The sequence below is a fragment of the Xiphophorus hellerii genome, chromosome 23 (genome assembly GCF_003331165.1).
Source record: "Xiphophorus hellerii strain 12219 chromosome 23, Xiphophorus_hellerii-4.1, whole genome shotgun sequence".
Taxonomy (NCBI): Eukaryota; Metazoa; Chordata; class Actinopteri; order Cyprinodontiformes; family Poeciliidae; genus Xiphophorus; species Xiphophorus hellerii.
The window spans coordinates 5,561,387-5,574,494 of record NC_045694.1 but is presented as its reverse complement, the minus strand read 5'-3'; positions in this window follow the sequence as shown (position 1 = coordinate 5,574,494).

Here is a 13,108-nt window from a genome sequence, read left to right as displayed (position 1 = left end):
TTAAAAACAGTATACATATTTAAAAATTAAGATTAACAATAGCAAATAGGTGCAAAATGTGTCTTCTGCTCTGCTGAGATAGTAACGATGACAACTGAGTGGATCCCAATTTCTTTAGCAGGTCAAGGAAATCAAGAAAAACTGCAAATACTCTGAAATGTCCTGGAAATTGGGAATAACAAAACAAATACTTTCACGTCAGATGAAATAGACTAAGAACATACTTGGCATTTACTATATAAAATATCCCCTTTCTTGCTGCATACAATTAAAAAAATAAAAAGAATGCATTGAATTTGGTTTGGGTTTTTTTTTCTTACTGCATTTCAGACTAAGTTTTCCCAACTTTCAGTTTATCACTCATCTAAAAATATTTTCATGATTTAGAAAACCTTATCACAAAGAGGGAATTGATGAGAAAACTCTTTTCAAAACAGATATCCACAGTAATTAAAAGTTAAACAGACAAAGAAGTTTCTAGTCAGATGAAAATTTTTGCTATGCTAATTTATGGTTCGAGTTTCTTCTTTCTGTTTGGTTAATGCATGAAGGGAACCTAAGATGGCAGCAGACTTTTACTAAAAATCAATCTCTGACCCTTGCTATGTGTGTGTGATTTGCATGGATTATAAGGTTTGCTGGTGTGTACAGGACAAAACAAGCATAAAGAACAGTTTCTCACATATAGGATTTTCGGTCATCACAACACATCCTGCAGGTAAACAGCAGCTGCACTGATCCATATTCCATTGTTTTCATTTCACGGTTGTCAAAGGGGAGAAACGTGAGCAAAATTGCGCTGCATGTTCGGGCCACAGAAAGAATATTAAAAGGAATATTCACACTTGCATTCCTGCCAACTCATGCACATGCATGCACACACATGTCAACAGTCATATAGAGGCAGGGTTGCCCACGCAAAGCAGACAAGCTTGACAGAGTGGAAGGATATGTTTGTGAAAGGTGGTCGGAGGCGCTGCAGTGAAAAGAAATTCTCTGTTTATACAGCACTTTCTAGGTTCATTCAACACTAAATCCTGCAAACAAGGAAATGCTTAAAAATACACACAACCACTCTTGAGTCATCCCTCGTTTAATTATTTTCAAGGAGATAGTCTTTCTTTGGTCATTACCTGATATTTGTCAGTCTATTACCAGAAGATTTATTAAAAAATTTATGTGGGTGTTATCGCCTAATCATTCAGACATAAAACAACATGGTTCATAAAACAGGTTCAAAGGACATATTTTTGTTGAGTCAACAGAAAACTAATCTGAAAATGGGTTTTTAAGCAGGCCTTAAGCACTTTTTTCTTGCTGCAGGACAGTAATTTTTGTGTGAATTTGTGTTAGTTGCATGTTCTAGGATTTTGAAGACTTTTAATATGAATGGCAGCCATATTGACTTGAAACTGGGAGTTGCTCACAGTCCTCTTAACTTTCCAAGTCAGACGTCCATCTTTAAAAGACATTGTGTTTGAGTCTTTTTGACCATTACATATCAATGCTCAATCACTTCAACAGATGACTTTTACTAAGCAACATTTTAAACTCAAGGAAGCAGTAGGTTATTCCTTTTTTAAAAATCTAATTTACATACAGAAAATTAGATGAGTCTTCCTCAAAGTTGTGTCTTCCACCTTTATGTAATTACCAAGGTTTATTGAGTTCTGAAGTCATATTTTAGTAAAGGAAAATTTCAGCTGATTACGCCCTCTTCTTTAAAATATTTCTTTTGCATTACTTTTGTTGTGAATTAAATAAGTTTTCATTATGAAGTTTTCAAAGCAGAAGAGACAAAAGCTGCATTTTCAACATTGAATTAAAAACCTTGCCTTAACTGACTCACTGTTCCAATAACTTGTATTAGATCATATCTGACCAAGCCAAAGTCTAATGTAAAGAGTTTGCGAAAAAAAAAAAAAAAAAAGCTATTCACAGACACTATCTGTCCCTAATCTTGAGCAATTTGGCAAAGCAAAAAAAAGGGCATAAAAATTTAATTTGTATCATGTTTATTCTACTTTTTGTTGTGGTACCACATAATATCACAATAAATACATAAAGATTTTTGGCTGTAGAGTAACATAATGTGACAAAGTTAAAGAGGCATGCTTTAACAAGGTGTTCCAGGTAAAAATCCAATACAATTCAAATTAAAAGACTATCAAAACAAAATTATCTGAAGCAATTTTCTGATCTCTAAACTCAGAGTGTTTGTGGGAGTGTATGAATTTGACCAGGGTGTTCCTGCATTGGTTAAGTGTTCCAGTAAGGAATTTATGTCTTCAAAATAAAAGTTCGATTTGTGTTTTTTTATGCATGACAAAACACAAAACAGCTTTTGTGGGAAACCATGTGCAAACACTGATTCATCCAAACTCTTGAGTTACATAAAATGTATTTGGGTGTGTGTGGCGGTTTATGTGTGGGGGTCTGGCCTGTGTGAGAGTGTGAGGCTGACTCAAAGCAGCGGGAGTGTTTACTGTGTCGCATTCTTGTCATTGATGTTTCAACTGCTGGTGTCTGTTCAGGGAAACTTCTGCTTTTCAGCGCTCAAACAACAGAAACACACACCGACATGCATACACACACAATCATGTTTTAGAGTATTAGGGTAAACAGGACACACCAACATGCATACACACAGTCCTGTTTATTAGGGTAAACAGGACTATGCATAAAATCTGTCAAAAAAAAAAAAATCTGCCTGTAAAGAAAAAAGGAAATTCTACCATACTTCCTTTAAAGGGGCAGTATGATATAAAATCAACTCTTTTGAGCTTTACATCATCGTATAATGTTGCTCATCAAAACATACCTGGAGTATTGTTTTGATTCTTTCTTTCATGTTTGAGGAATCCTTTAATTGTCATGGCAACCATTTAGCCGAACAAAACACCTTGCTGGACCTAGCCCCGCCTTCGAGATGAGCTTTAAGGTTGTAAACTGTTCACACAGAAGTCTGGTTGTATTATTTAGTAGTATGAACGGCAATAAAAAGGAAAAATCAGGTTTCGGCAGAAATATTGGAATTGTGTATCTAGATCTACTGTGTGAACGAAGTCTAAGTTATAAGTAATATATGGTAATGACGACTGCGTTTTAGAGAGGCGATGCTTCAATTTATTTTTTTGTTGCCGTACTTTAATTGCTGGTTTGTAAAACAGCAAAAAGGTAAAATATATATATTTTACACTTTGAGTTTTTCTTACTCAACAATGAAATGAAACCTCTTCAAAGCAGTTTTGTATTCCTAAGCTGAATTGTAAAACATTTGGTGCAAAAAAATTCAAAGACAGGGATTTATATTCTCATAATGCATTCTTATATTCTGAAACATTTTCTGTAACTACAGCTGTGTGTTTAGCTGAAGAAGCCGAAAAGCACATTTTCTCCCAAAAAAAAAAACTTGAGCAGCTAAGCTTCCTTTGCCCCTGATTTTTTTTTAACTTTAAAGTATGTCCAAAGCATGCACACTTTATATCTGCAGCTGTTGGCCCATCGTTCCACTCCACAGTATGCAATCTGGACTGCTGTTTAAATGGTAGGCCTACTTGGTCTTCCACCAGCTGCTTCATTCAATCATTATCCATTTTCTCAAGAAAATCCTGCAGCAGAAGTACTCAGCTGGAATTGTTCATTTTTCACTGCTAAATAATCTCAGAAAATGCATGACCCAGAGCAGTTATATGCTGATAAACAACACAGGAGAAAATAGGGACTTTTCTTCAGTTTCTGTATAATTATGGGCGGTTTGGCTACAATAAGTATCATATTGGAAGAAAAATAATGAAGTTACAAAACTTTTCCTATGACAAATTACAGTACTTCTTTAAAAACATAGTAAATGAAATTCTTGGATTTCAAAACTGACTTCTCTTCCCCGAACAGGAACTCAGAGTATAGAGATGACACAATCTTACTGTCAATATCACAGACTGATTACTGAAAGTAATGCAATACATACTGTATCATTTAACATGAACTTTCTGTCAAGTCTGCAGTCAGAGAAATCATGCTGAAAAAATAATCTGCATTAAGAAGAGAAAGTTCAGAAAGGTTTGCAGACAGATCTAGACAGACAATCTCTGCTACAGATACATTGTGAACTTAATTGTTACTAATAATTACTTTTGTAAAAGTTTGACAGTTTTGTCTCAACACCAAAACAAATGTCTAGTGGTCTAAGCATAATCTTCTAAGTCTTGATATGACTGTTTTTCCTTTAAAACCGAAAGTAAAATATTTTTAGTAATTTAACTTTTAATTCCAAAATCACCAGCACTTTTGAACAGACATTCATTCAGAATATTGTTGACTATATTCAGAAGAAATCATGTTTTTCAAAACTCTTCTCGCACAAATAAAAGTGCTAGGGTTCAGCTGTGGTAAAATTTCAGTATCAACCTTTTTTTGCTGATGCAACTTAATGTGAGTCCACAATAATCTGTTATCATGTCAGAACTGTACTTCATTATGCCCTCGGTTTTCTTACAGATAAGTTTCATATTTCCCTTTATGAGGAAGAACCTGTAATCTGAATCCCTGTATATCATTACACAGGGTCATCTTTAATGTTTCATTGAACTTCCTTGAAATTTCCTTGGACAGAATCCAGGTCATCTGTCTCAAACTAGACACACTGACAGATCTTGGAAGCTCACAGCACCATCCACATGCTGGCCCTTGTGGTTAAAAGGTTTAAGTAATTTTCAAAGAAAACAGTAGTATTGTAGTAGTTTATTATCATAATCTCATTCAAAATGGCAGAAAAAGCATTCCACTGAATGAAGGAAAAAAACTTCACACGTTAAAGTTTTTTTCTTCTTACAGTGAAAAGTAGATAAACTTATAAGAAATCCCAAAAATATTTTAAGACAAATGAAATTGAACTGTTTGTGAAAAACGTTTGTTTATAACGTAACCTGCATTTCGGCACCTTTAATCAGCAATTTATTACTCTCTATTTCTCAATACACAGAGCCCTCTTTCTCTTAAAAATGACAAAGGTAAGTGCATGCTTCATTTAAAAAAAAGTCAACAAGAAAATAGCCCTTTCTCTGAACTTGCCCATCTCCCCAGTCAGAGGGATAGTTAAAAGTTTAAAGTTTAAACAACTGGAACTGTGACAAACAGGGCTGGGCCAGCACACAATTAAAAAAAGAAAGCTCTCCCAATTACATTTTTACTCAACTGCAGCAATAAATGACATCCTGGGTTCACCAACTCTAAATATCTGTTATGATGTGTGTTTTGCTGATGGATCCAAATGCAGAAAGGCAGACACGTCGAGTAAATTAAAAATGTTTAATAAAAAAAATATGGACAAACTTACAAAGATCAAAGGGACCCAGAGCAGAACAAAAGGCATAAATCTAATGAAAAAGCCAGCAGGGACCGTGAGGAAGAAATGGAGAAAATAACAGGGTATATCAGGAGGAACCTGCAAGGAGTGATTGAAAATGAGGTGCTGAAAATGATGAAAAAAGACCTGAGCAGATGAGCTAACTGGTTGCAGGTGTGGGTGTTACCCTGCAACCTCGGATGGCTGAGGGTAATGTAGCAGATGATCTTCCCTCAACGTGTGATGCTGCGATATAGAAAAGACGAGACATACATGTTGAGCTCCTTTTACCTTCAACAGGAAGATTTATTCTTCTGGTGATGACCGTACTCCATATACAACACTACATATGCAATACTTCATATCAAATACTTCAGGTATCACTGTATAACTTCAACAAATAACCCTTCGATTCAGTACATTACAAATGACTGCAATATCCCTTTAAACCAAACGAGAATTATTTTAACATGCGCCATCATGAATTTTATTGAATGACAAAATACTTTAGATAGCTTTTAATTCTCCAAACCAATTAGTTTTGTTTTAACTCAAATATCTTTGTCCCTTTTCCTCAGACCTTTTGTATTTTTAACTGTCAAAATAAAAATATATGGATTTGCTTTTAACTATTTTAATAGCTTTTACAATTTTTATTCTGCACAACATATACATACTTTAATATTTAAGCAATGTAGCTTTTAACTGTATCCACTGTTTTAACAACATTACAGTATTTTATCTCTTGCACAAAACAACTACAAACTGCTCCGTTAATACTGTCTCTTCATTCAACCATTTACTCATTGAGTTTGACAACAACATTGTTTCTGTGTTATTGAAATAACCCATAAAGAAAAGACACCAGAAAAATGTCTTTTACCATTTCAAAAGTGAAAAATACAATAAGTTCAAAATGAATTCAATCTTTAGTCCTTCAACTGTTTCTCAGCTCAACACATGTACAATGTTCGCTCGCATTAGCATTAGTTAGCCTCCCGAAATACGTCCCGTTTTCTACACAATGTCAATCCAAAGCTGTACAAAGTGACCCACCAGTTGATTCTCGAGTCTATAACCTCTTAACTCTTAAAGGACACCACATTTATGCATCAAAATACATTTTTACTGACCTGTGATATAGAAAAGAAGAGACACACACGTTGAGCTCCTTTTACCTTCAACAGGAAGATTTATTCTTCTGGTGTGCTCAATCTTTTCTTGGTCACTAACGCGTCATCGCCCCTAGCGGCCATGTGTAGAATTGCACGCACTAACTGAAATAACACTACAGAACTTATTACGATGAGAAATTAAAGATACAAAATGAAAAATTATGTTGGGGTGCTTATTTTCTTATTTCTTGGTTTTGTTTACTAACAACTTGTTTTCCACCCCTGTACATGGGGAAAGAGCAAAAAGCAGACTGTGTGAGAGAGAAAGAGACACACTGAGGAATAAGACACGACTCTAACAAAAATAACTAGATATAAGAAATATAATTACACTAAAGTAACAAAAAATAACTAGAGACCAGATATAAACATTACTAGAAACACTGAGAAGGACTGAACTAAAGTAAAACAGAAACAAGACTGATCTAATCACAGAAAGAGACCAAGGAACAAAGAATAAACAAACCCCAAACAATTCAAAACAACCCAAAAAGGCAAACATTAGAAATTATCTGCATTAAATGTTTGGGAGATCTGACAGGAAAACTATATTTTTCTTCTCTGCCACCACAAATGTAAAGGTGTGAAGTTTGTAGAATTGTTATGAGTCTTTAACTGGAACCAAGTGCTTTGGTCAGATCAGGCTAAGATTCAGTTTTTCAGGAATAAACACTGGAGTGGGCACACCATGCCTGCTGTTAAGCATGGTGGAAGACCTCTGATCCTGTGGGCCCATTTCTCTTACAAAAGCACTGAGAACTTTTGAGTAAATGGCATCATGAACTCTTGCAAACACCAAAATATTTCACATAAAAAGCTAGTACCCTCTGGGAGAAAAATGAAAAGGGGTTTGTCTCTGGGTCTTTATTTTTTATGGCCATATTAACACAGAAGCAGTTCACCAGAACAAAAATAAAAACACTTCTAGGAAATCTTTCACAGACATTCGGAAAACCTGTGAGGAACGATAAAGAAAAAAAGAGCAGATTAAGATTGAGGGATTGTGCAAAAAGGGATGGTCAAATATTCCCTTCAGCAAACTCCAAACTTGTGAAATTTCATAGAAGAGTAAGTAAAAGGGAGTTATTAAAAGCACTAACAGCAGAAACAATGTCTAATTTTCTCTACCAAATAGCTGTATTTGTAGCAAAAGAATTATAAAATGATACATTTTTAAAAAGTTTAATTTATATCAAGGCTTCTTATATATCTTTCTGAAAGGTGACAGTAAGCATAGATTGTGTTCTATGTGCAATAGTTAAGTGCATCTAAACACAAACATTGCATTGTGAAGACATGCAAGGCTTAGGAAAAATGCTCTGTGAAAACATGAGGAAAGCAACATTTTAGTGACTGTAGTTTCTGGAATAAGAGTAAGAAAATCATTAAGACAGGAAATCATTAAGATTTGAGCTCCATAAGAAACCAATGAATCACTGGAGTAAATAAAGAAAGAAAAAAATTAATGAAAGAAAATTACAGAGTGAGAAAAACAGGTTTTATGTCACACTAATCACTTATGGCATGAGAGTAATGCTCTTTGTAAAAAATGAAAGCAGAAAAATCATTATTTAGGGAAACAAATATCATAAATTTTAAATACTTTTAATGAAACAGAAGCGCAAGCTCGTACATTTTATAAATACAGGTGGTTGTTGATTATTAGAAGGTATGTTTGTCCATGAAAATATGACACTGTGCCGAGACAGACGGAGAACATCATGGACCCAGAACTCTCAGTATACAGACCAGGTAAAAATGTAATCACTTAGGGTTTTTATAAAAAGTAAGCATTGCTAAAGGCTATGCTCTAAACACCATGTTGCTTACATTATTAGTGATGGGTATTTTAAACGATAATTTGTTGCCTTTGCATGTTTGGCTAGCTGACACGCTTGTCCAATCAGACTGCCTCAGTAACGCAGCTAGTCATGTGAAGACACTGGTACATTTTCTACATGAAAATTGCTGCACAACACAGAAATAGAACATGACTCATGAGAGAGAGCACAGGACACAGAATCATACAGTTAGTAAAAATATCCACACATAATAATGTAAACATGCCCACAGAAACACAAGCAGGCCTCCTAAAATCACATATGCAGAATTTGCATCTATCTTTAATTTTTTTAAAATGATTGTGATAGTTCTTTTGATTTGTAAATGCAGGAATAAACATCCTGTTTTCACGTCAGCAGTAGATTCCCGCCCTTTAAGGACATTATGACATAGGGAAGCTGAGACTACTGAGAAGTGTGTGGAGGTCAATTACCGACTGATTTAACCAACCCAAGGCAGTGAAGGAAACTATTAGGCCGGTGGGTGGAGATGAGTAGCCGTTGGACATAGAAAACAACTTGTACGTCGAACTGTGTAACCTACAGTATCAGCAACTGGCTCAGTTGGACATTAGCTTGCCAAGGCTGGAAATTTGCCCAACAAAGCTGGCAGAAAATAGTACAGGGCTGAAAAGTCAGTTAATTATCAATTCTAATCTTCAGATAAACTCAGTGAAAATTTAACTGCTTATAAATCCAGTATTTTTGTGGACAAAGTGTCACAAATTGAGATTTGATTTCTTGACAATACATTTCCACTATTTGGTGAATGTTTAGTCTTACTTTCTAACTTGGAGCAATGGCAGTTTAGTTAGAGGACAGGGAAAAATATAGAAAATATGCTAAATCTAATGCATGCTTGTTTTTGTTTTTCTGTACTTGATAGATTAAAAAATTTAGGTTACAGTCTTCCTGTGTCAATACCAAACTTTAAAACACTTCCAAGCTATTTATGAGTCATAATTACTCCTCATTATAAAAAATCCAAAATCATAAATGTATGTTTAATCAAATTATTTGTTTGCATAAAAAGTGCTATATCAGCTATCTACAGACTAGATAGAGAGCTTATGGACTCTTTTAGTGTCATCTGTAATATTTTTCAAGTATTATTTTCTCTGCAATGCTAAAGGTAAAATGCAGGCTCATACACAATCACCCCCACCGTGTGAATTTTATTTATTTTGGCTTAGCAATTCCTTCCCTGGATGGTACAGCACCACAGTTCTCTGTTCCCTTCGAGGTCCTGGGCTCAATCCCGCCCTCTAATTTTATGCATGGAGCTTGTATGTTCTCTCAGTGCATCTGTGGGTTCTCCCCAGGTACTCCAACTTTCCCCTTCTTTCCAAAAATATAGATACTGGGAGGAATCTGTCCTATGGAGAGGTATCTCCATTAGGAGTTAGTGTGTGTGTGTGCACAAGGTTGTGTGTACTGTATGTTCATTTCTTTTTGTGCTGCCCCCTCCCAACTGCCCACTCACCATGACCCTGCAAGTGACACAAATGCGGATATGAACAAATGATGGATGGTTGGATTCGTTTCATTAGATTTCCTCAGTTGTTTCATTGGATGCACCTCATTCCTAGCTCCCCATCTGTCATCCATTGGTAATCAGCAAACACTCATGTAGTAATCACACTCCCCTGTACTTTTACTCCCCAATTTTCTCCAATCAGTGTCAGATCTTCCCTTTTTTACTACATGGTGCTATTTATTACTTTACTTCATATCCTTTACTGGTCTTCTAATTGTTAGTACAGCATTTATGCAGATCATCTGAAGTAAATTAAATTTACACCAATGTAAACCTGTTTCTGTCAGATTATCTATTAAATCTAAAAGCTGAGAGATACTAGTAAGGGAAAAACACAAACACAGATTAAGGCAGCTCATGATACCATCCTGTGAGCATGCAAATGAGTGTACAGTGGGAAAAGCACTACATGTGCAGCATGTAAATAGTCCTAGAGTATGTAAGTACAGATACAAACACAGCAGCCCTCCTCTCAGAGAGAAGCAGTGAGTGTGTGAGTCATGTAATGCAGAGTGACTGCAGGGAACTTGCTGTGCGGCGTGATGTTACACACTGTGATGCTGCTGCTGCATCAAGAAGATTTCACACATACTGCTGTTTACAGAAGCTCAAAACTTTCACCTCACTGTCATGTCCTGCAGTTTCTGAATGTGGGTGTTTTCCTCTTAAATATTGTTAGGATAGACAAATATTTTTTGTCCTCATCAATCATTTCTGCAAGTGGTGAGACCTTCTTCTATTGCCCCACAATCAATTTCACACCGGACTATCTCAAATCGAGATAGTCCGATTTGTTGCATTTTCAGCTGGTGCAGTTTGCTTTCACACTGCATTGTGTCAAATGATCCAAAACATCAGTAAAACTGTTTCCTCCATCACTTGTGATGGTGCTGCACCAAGACCCCCTGAAGGAAATGACACAAAAACTTCAGAAGAAGACATAAGCGCAACTTTCTTCTTCACAAAATGAAAACAAAATTGGAGTAGTGTCAGATTTTAGCGGTTGGAGGATTTCTCTTCTGTCGTTGATAAAAGACTACAACCCATTTCTCCCACTAGCGCTAGACTCTCAAGTTTGCTTTGTTTGTACTTTCCCAGAATGCCCATACTATAGTCCACTTCTTGCTTTTGGAGAGGTCTCCAGTCTGCTTGGTATTCACATATCCAAATGAATCACACCGGAGTTCACTTCAACCAAACACAGACCCAGGTTTCTAGACGGACCAGATTTCGCTTTTTTGTTCCGCATCAGAGTCCAAAGGAACCAGACTTTAAAGGCAAACGAACTGAGTTTAATTAAAGTGGACGAAATAGGGCAGGTGTGAATGTACCCTTGACTTGCATGAGATAATATAAACTCTGTGGTGAGATAAAATGCTGTATAATCCTGTGTCAAGCAGTAAATAATGTGAGAATGAACACTTATGAACTTTTGGTAGAAATGGTAAAGTTTATTAAGTTTGAGATCAGAGAGCCAAGATGCAAGCAGGAAAGAGAAAATGTCAAATGTGCAGGAGGAAATTCATGAAAAAAAACAACAATTGAGAACACAAAAAAAAACATAAACATCGGAGAATCTAGTGAAGAATGACAGAAAACTAAATGCTTAAATAGAGAGGGGTAATTACTGTAATTTTTCACAGGTGAGGTAATTGTCAGCTGTGTGGGGAACAGAACTGAAAGGCTGGCAGAAACTGGCAAACAAGGCAGAGCAATGAAAACAATTCAAGAAGTGACAGAGGAATAATTAAGCACAACAAAACACAGAAAAAACAGGAAAATAAATGAGTAATCTGGATGCAGAACTCAAAATCCCAAAATCCACGAGTTCATAACAAGGTTGGGTCCAGTAGTACCTCAAGAAATCAAAAAAAACTTCTGATTTGATTTAAGATTTTGAACCTTTTTTTTTGCAGTTTTTATTTGTCCTAGTATCTGTTTTACTTGCTACCTTGCAGGCTCATATCACTCTTTCTGTTTTTTTTGTGAAGGTTCACACTCTGACTAATACTGCAGCTCTTTGCCGTTCTTTTATTTCACTCTGTTTTTGCTTTACTCGCTCTCCTCCTCTTCTCTTTCAGCTTCTCTCACTCTCTCAGCTTTATTCTAGAGGAGAGAAATAATCCCTGAGTCACGTGTGGCTGATGGAGAGCATTTCTGAAATATATCACTGGATTCATGAGGTCCACACACATGCACACACACGCAACTCTGAGTCTCAGTTAGAGGCAGAGTGTGTATAAATTCTGCAGTGGTTACCGAGAAATCATGCATCTGAAGCCTGTTTGATCTGAAAGGAGATGGTGTGTTAGTGGATGAACAAATGAGAATCTGATTTGTAGAGTTAATGATCACACAGATACACATACACACACTCGCATACAAAACCTTTGCCAACCAACATAAACAGCTGTTGTTGGACAGTCACCAAAACATCCGCTTAGTCTGGCAGAGGACGAGGAAAGATAGATGGGAAAGAGGGAGAAGGAGGTAAAGAGGTGGAGGGAAGAGCAGAGAGCAAAAATGAGGGGCATATAAGAAAGGAGTTAAAGGATGAGAGTGAAGATACAAACAGAAAGAGTAGGGGGTGGGAAACAGAGAGAGGGATGAGTCATCATTGAAAGGGACGAGTACTGGGAAAATAAAGAATAAAGACAGCGTGCAAGAAGTTTAAATAAGTTGGAATTAATCTGTTATAACAGCAAACCTCCTTTTTTGTATATTTTGTTTTGTATGTCTGTTTTTTCAAACATAAATATGTGTTTTGGACTGTAGCTCTTTTGTTGCATAAAAAAGTCAACGTTTCACTGTAAAATTCGATGTCATTCCTCTATTACATTTTCATTGCACATGCAACACACTTTGCCTTTTCACAACACATTTTAAGGTTTAACATGATACTTTGCAAAGTGCCTTGAGATTAGATTTGTTGTGAATTGCCATTATCTAAATGAATTGAATTAAATGTAATCAACCTAATCCCTAAGCCAATGTGCAAAAAAACACAAACTTTACTGTTTGTGTTTTTGATTCCAGTGAGAACATTAATTACAGAAACAACCAAAAGCTTATGGTAACTTTTCAGGAGCTAGAAAGATAAACAAACAAACTGAACAACAATGAACAGTCATTTGTTGTGAGTTGTTGTACCAGACAATCATACTGGTGGCACAAACCAACATGTGGTTTGTTCAATCATGCAATATGC